The sequence below is a fragment of the Parasteatoda tepidariorum genome, chromosome 5 (assembly GCF_982258835.1).
Source record: "Parasteatoda tepidariorum strain Cologne lab strain chromosome 5, Ptep-v5.0, whole genome shotgun sequence".
NCBI lineage: Eukaryota > Metazoa > Arthropoda > Arachnida > Araneae > Theridiidae > Parasteatoda > Parasteatoda tepidariorum.
Genome location: NC_141759.1, coordinates 69697311 through 69704297, shown reverse-complemented (window position 1 = coordinate 69704297; position 6987 = coordinate 69697311). Strand labels below are relative to the sequence as shown.

At 30.8% G+C, this 6987-nt stretch overlaps 1 pseudogene; it reads right to left on the bottom strand.

Annotated features, from left to right (window-relative positions):
• Positions 1-1336: 1336 nt before the first annotated feature.
• Positions 1337-4774, bottom strand: LOC107444615 (delta-latroinsectotoxin-Lt1a pseudogene; annotated as a pseudogene).
• Positions 4775-6987: the final 2213 nt, after the last annotated feature.

The window sequence follows — 6987 nt, the reverse complement described above, 5'->3', positions numbered from 1 at the left end:
ATCGGCTCATTTTCCACCGAAATCCAATTAACTATTTTGATTTCAAATAAAGTGTTTTATTTTATGAACTGTAGATTGGCGGCACTTAAAAACCGCCAAATCTGTAACGGCGGTGGCGTTAATACGTCGTAAGTACCGAATTTTTATTCCATACTTTTCTGAATCATATTATTTCAAACATTGGAATATACAAGAAGTATACATAAACACATAATGTTATACCATTTAATTTTTCAAAAGTATTTTGAGAACAATTTTTATCAAAAAATTATAAACTAAAAAACGGAAAATAAAGAATTCTTAGGATAATAAAAAAACGATTTTAAGAATTATTAACATTGAAATAAAAACTTTCATATTGTTTCTTTTTTTTATTATTCTTATAGTTCTTAATCAGACGTAAAAAACCATTCTGTAGAGAACCATCATCAAATGAAAAAAAAATATTTACAAGCAAATTTTTTATTGTAAAAATCATTGCACTTACCTGATTTATGATTCCCGGAGAATTCCAAAATGATAAGTTCCTTGTTTGAAAACTTTATTCTCAAATAATAGATACATAGTTTATACCTTCATTACTTTTAGATAACATACTACACAGCAAAATTTTATAATTGATATGAATTTGAATATCTAGCTAAAAACAGAATAGCTGAATTCTAGTTGAACTTATTCTTTCAAAATTAAAAAAACTTACCAAGAAAACGATTTAAATTAATTAAGAATCAGCACAAATGGCACTATTTCAAGTAACTTGGATCATTTTTTATTGTTGTTTTCCGAATTATATGGATACAGAAATATATACTATTCTATAACGAAGAAGAATATGCTATAACTATTACAATTCTGTATGTTCTGAATTCATATTTATTCACTGGAATGACGAAAGCAATGTTGACTTCACTTTAATTCGTAATGAATTGAAGACAGAAGAAATGCATTTTACCTTAATACACAGATCTGTAACAGTATCCGAAATCGGAAGTCATCAGTTGCAAGTTTGTTGATAATAGAAATTAAAAATTATTGACGAATTTTTCTTCAAATGTTTGGCGTGTTCTGTTCCTGAAAGATTTACTAATATTCTGGAGATTTTTTTCAAGTTCTTCGGCCTTTTCTTTAGGGAAATTTTGTTTCTTATTTGCTGCTAAAACATGGCGTCTGATTCAGTCAATGACTTTGATGGAACTAAATGAAAACGTGATAAATTAATGTCCGATATTTACAGGCTCCCGCTAGACGGCGTACTCGAGCGTTGCGATCGCGAATTTCAAATTATAAATTTAATTACCATAAACAGTGAAGTAATTTCTTATATCTTGTTTGCATTTCAATTTTTAGGTTCGGACAAGCAATGTTGTGCTACAGTGTTAAGAGAGTTTTGGTCTTCAGGAGCATTAGTAACGAGATCAGAAAAGAAAGCCTTCATTTGCTCAGGATTTAAAATGTGTCTTATTTGATCGCACAGAATACTTAGGATCATGTCTCTGTTTCCACCTTCAACGGATTTATATACATCTGAATGCACTTTAGCGAGATCTACCAACTCATCTGCTGGTACATCACTAACACTGTTCACAAACTCACTAAATTTTTCAATAATTTTCAATGCCGCAACTTGAGATTCCAAAGTATATGAAGGGTGTTTGAAATTCCTTTTGTATCTTTCATTTTTGAACTTTCGAATAATCAGATCCATCAACAATAACATTCCATTAGTATCAATACTTTGCATCAAAGAGCTTTCGAAATTTGAAAAGTAATTCTTGACATCAGTAACTTTTGCCTTAAAGGAACTTTGGCTGTTCAAATTTTTACTGACAGAATTTGTTAAGAAATGTGTAAGTTGTAGCGCTGTAAAATCATTAGATTGAAAATTACGCTTCATTTTAGAAATTGTAAAATTACACGGTGCTTCACCTTTGATCTGTTCTCTTCCAATGCAGTTTTTTATCTCTTCGTTAGCTAATTCCATTGTGGCGTTGACTAAATAAATTGATGACGGTTTATTTGTTATAATTCTAAGTGCTTCATAGTAACCCATCTTGTTAAAAACTTCTAAAGGAGGTAAATCTTTATATTTTCGAAATTGAATTGAATCTTTGTTTTTGTAATAATCATAGATCTTGCTAAAGATAAAATAATAACAATACTTCACTATTGCAAAACCTTCTTTCGTAGTAAGATCAGAAAAACTTGGATATTCATTTATCATTGTTTTCATAGCTTCAAGATTATTATTTCTTATTAAGTATTGCAATGGTAAAAGTTCCTTGTTATCATACAATTTCAAATTTGCTCCTCTGTTAACTAAAAGTATGACTTGATCTGTTCTGTCAGATTTTGACGCCAAATGCAAAGGAGTAGATCCATCATCTGCTTTTGCATTAATATTAGCATTTTTATCCAGCAATTTTGCAGTAAAATTGGTCTCTGACCTCAAAGCTGCTAGATGCAAGGCAGTAAATCCATCTTTTGATACTGCCTCAGGATTGGAATCCTTTTTTAATATTTCATCGAATACATTCATCTGTCCGGTTGCAACGGATAGTTGAAGAAGAGTGACATTTTCTTTGGAAGAAATACTGACATCAATCTTGTTGTGTTTAAGAAATTCAAGAGCAGCATTTTCCTGTTTCAAATATACAGTCAAAAAAAGTGGTGTCCAATTATTATCAGACGTTACTGCATTGACATTAACTTCCTCAACTTCCTTCTTCCCTGACAGAAGGTACTGTATCATATCTATATTTCCTTCCATTGCAGTGAAGTGAAGTGGTGTTAGATTATCTTTATTTCCAGCATTTACATCTACTTTGCCACTACTTAACAATGCATCACATATGTCTCTATCCCCTTTCATGACAGCCAAGTGGAAAGGAGTTAGACCGAAATTTGACTTAGCATTAACTAAGATCTTTTCGCCTTCAAGCAACAGTTTGATAGTTTTGGGAGTACCGCGTACAGCAAAATGTAGAGACGTATAGCCCGATTTTTCTTTTTGATTGATTTCGATTTTATCTGCTGCAAGTAGATATTTAACCGTAGAGTAGTAGCCTTTTTTCGAAGCAATATGTAGTGGTGTTAATCTATCCAACTTGGTTTGGGCATTTACGCTGGCATTATGAGTGACCAAGAAATATACAAATTTGGAGTTTTTAGTGCCTGCAGCAACATGTAATGGTGTAAATCCTCTTTCATCCCTAGCATTTACAAGTTCATCTTGTGTATGATTTGAGAGATATCGCATTGCAATTTTTACGTTTCCACTTTCAGCGGCAGCATGCATAACACTTCTTTTAGTTTCAAAAACTGCATTCACATTTGCACCTCCTTTAAGTAATTTAGGAATATATTCCAAAGCTTTAATTTGATCTTTACTTCCCACTGCATCATAAAGATCTCGATCAACATCTCGAAACTCTACCTGAGATTTCGTTAAAATGTATACTAGTTTGACTTTGTTTTCATTAAATTTTCGAAAAACTAGCCTCTGCCTTCCCTGCTCGTCTCTGGGTACTTTAACAATAGGGTTTGCTTGACTTTCCACTTTGAAAGGCTCAGTCCACTGACTAAATTTAGAGTAAGCACCATTTTTTCTTAGTTGCACAGCATACCTTACTTTTGATTTCACATCCCAATCTCCATAGTTAGATGGAATAGCAGTTCCTGAGAAGTCGATATCATCAACAGGTTGTGGCATGTCCTCTATGACATTTAAGACCATGCCTGTAATTTTAGACTTTAGTTCTTTCAAAGCATCTTCTCTCTTTGATATGTCTACATATAACTCATTCTTGACATCCTGAATGAAATCTTTGTTTTTAACTTCATCCAACGTTTTAATGACGTCATTAATTAATCCCTTGTCTCCAGTTAAGGATGCTTTAAAGTCATTGAAGGTAGTAATTAAAATATTGATTTGATTGTTGAAATCTTTGTCTTTGCCTTTCTGATAGTAGTAGTCTGCAAGATAGCAGTGTTGTTTTAGAAGAAAAAACATAACTGTTGCATAAGTTTGTGTTCCATAAATTAAAGCGTATAGTGCTTGAAATGCTTTTGAATCTTCAGCATTTTCAGGAATCGTAAAATTATTGTTTTTGTCCATTAGTTCAAGCAGATATGAATGCAAACCTTCAGGCAGCCTTACTTTTTTCAAGTAGTTTAGAATACCGTCTTTCTCTGTTAAACGAAATACGAATTGATCTACCGGCAGTCTGATCATTTCGTCCCTTTTTTCCTGAAAATATCGAGAAAATTTATTTATTTTACTCAGTATTGATTGTATTTCGAGATTTTTCAGAGTTGCTAGTATGGTCTTAAAACCCCATTTCATCTCTTCTCGAGTTTTCTCAACGCTATCTAAAGTTTTAGTTACCATTTTGGTGACTTTTTCCATAGTTTGCGTCATTTTGTCAAGTTTTCTGTTGATCTCACTAAATCTTTTTTCCATAATTGCCTTTATTTCCTCAAAATTCCAGTCATCACATTCCATCGCTGTCGAGGCAATATTCATTCCATATTCAGCTACGTGAGCTACTGCAGATACGCCTGCAGCAATATTTTTTGCCAAGTCGGTGACAAGAGGAATGTCTGGAATGTCTCCGATTAGATTGGTTATGAGTCCTGTTGTATGAGCCCCATACTCCAAAACCTTACATTTCTTTTTCATAGACTCAATTTCTTCCATTGCTTCTTCATATTCAGCATCGAGATCCGCATCTCTTTTAGTAACAACTGAAATTCTACCAGTTCTGTTGATACGCATGTTGATGATTTGAAGGTTTTGTTTTCTTATCTATACACCTTTGCGTTTTGTCCGCAAGTAAATAAGTGAACACTGCTTAGGTATTTATATATATTTTATTTCCACCTGTGGTGATTAGAGTTTTTTTTCACAGATGTCTACATTGTTTAGAAAATAATGTCGATGTTTTGATTGGTTTTAAATTACGGGAAAACATATGTAATTTTCGTATTCTGATAATTCTATTAAGATTTGATCAAATGAGGTTTTCAATGACAGATTATTAATCAATGAAATGTGAAACAGTATGTTTCTAGGATATTCGTTATTTGAATCTCATTAGATTTTTGTTAGTGTCAATCTTGAACATCGTGTTAACTGTTTTTATGATTGAAGGTATTTTTTTTAATTCTTTGATTTCAGTTCTTAAGGAGAGCAATTTTTATTTTGAAATGTATTTAATCCTTTTAGAAAAGTAGATTAGCTTGCTTTATTTAATTTTTTTATTTGTTATTTAATCAAACCGACTTCTTCCGGCGTCTTGTTCTCATTTTGAACTGCAAAAAATTAAATATAAATAAACTTTTTACTTAGATATGTTGCTTTTTCGCCACGTTGCTCTTTATTATCATTATAAAGTCAAAGAATATTAAGAAAATAACTGGCTACAAAAGCAGGAATAGAAGTAAAAATATTAAAAAATAATTGGCTAGCAAAAGCATGCACGAGAGCAATAATATTATAAATATAACGGGCTAGCATAAGCATGAATAAAATAAACTTACCACATAAAGAGATAAATTGAAATTTAGCTGCCAAATTAAGCCTTACCTATTGAAACGCAGAGCTATAAGCGTTAAGCAGAGAGCTCGCCGCACTTTACTATACTCAATACTCAATAAAGAGATAAAAAAAAGAGCAGACGATAAAATTGGAATAACTATTATTAGAACATCAGAGTTGTTGGTTTTTTAGAGTTTTGTTTTGGAATTTGAGTTTTCTTATAACCCGTTATAGGATTTTCTAGTTTGTTTTATAAGATTCTAACCATCCCGTTACGGGTACTTCATATTTCTTATTGTTTGTGTTGTTTGTGAAAAAAAGTTTCTTTTTTTTTTAGGAAACAGAACTGTTATTTATATAGCTTGATATGTTACAGCATCATCATGTTTATTTCTTTTATTTTCGTACTGGGGTTGGACAAAATAAAGGAAACTATTCTGTACTGACACATTTTTGATCTTTCTCGAAAACTATATAGTGAATCATTGTATGAATTTAAAAGTATTTAGGTTTTGAGATTTATCCTACATATCAATGAAGTTAAAGCATTTAAAACTTTGAGTGGCCGACAGTGAATTACAAACGGAAAAAAAGTGTTCTCGAACACCCTATGCTAAAAAATATAGCAATAGTCTTATAACTTGCGGCAGTTATTTTGGTTAACTGCCGCAATTATGCAATAAGTTCACAAAATTTCGTACATCTTTGAAATGTTATTGGAGGTATGGTCATTTTCATAAAAACTATTTTTTGTCTTAGGGTTTTTGTTAGATCTTTAAAAATATTCAATAAAATTAAATAAAATTTTTGAGCAAAATTAAAATGAACTACAAAATTATTGCTGTGAAATTTTAGAAAAATTCTCTTTAATACTGCACAAGATACGAGTAATTAAAGTAATTCCTTTATAGTGTGCATGCTGGAGAAAATGTAACTTTTTTCAAATTTTCGTAGTGAATCCTATTTGGCAACTAACAAAGAAAGTACGATTTAAATATTTTAAAAAGTTTCAATTAATTTTCGAAGTACTTTTAAAAAGAACGCCCAAAATGAAAAAGAGTTTTTAACATATTTATTTTTTGTATTATTAAGCAAGATTTTATTGTACTATTAAACAAGATTTGTACTCTTAAAAAATGACCCCGGCATTTTTGGGGAAATGTCTTTTCTTTCTTTTGTTTTTTTTCCTTATTAAATTTCATTTTGAGGTATGAACGTTAATTGTAAGGTATTATCATTTGTGGTTAAATTCTGTCTTATGATATAAAATAATATTTGTAGAAAACCCTATATCATTCCCATATAAATTCTTCCTATATAAAAAACCCTATATAAATTCTGTCTTATCATATAAAATAATATTTGCTGAAAATCCTATATCACTTGTTGTTAAATTCTGTCTTATGATATAAAATAATATTTGCAGAAAGCCTTATATCATTTTGAACTTT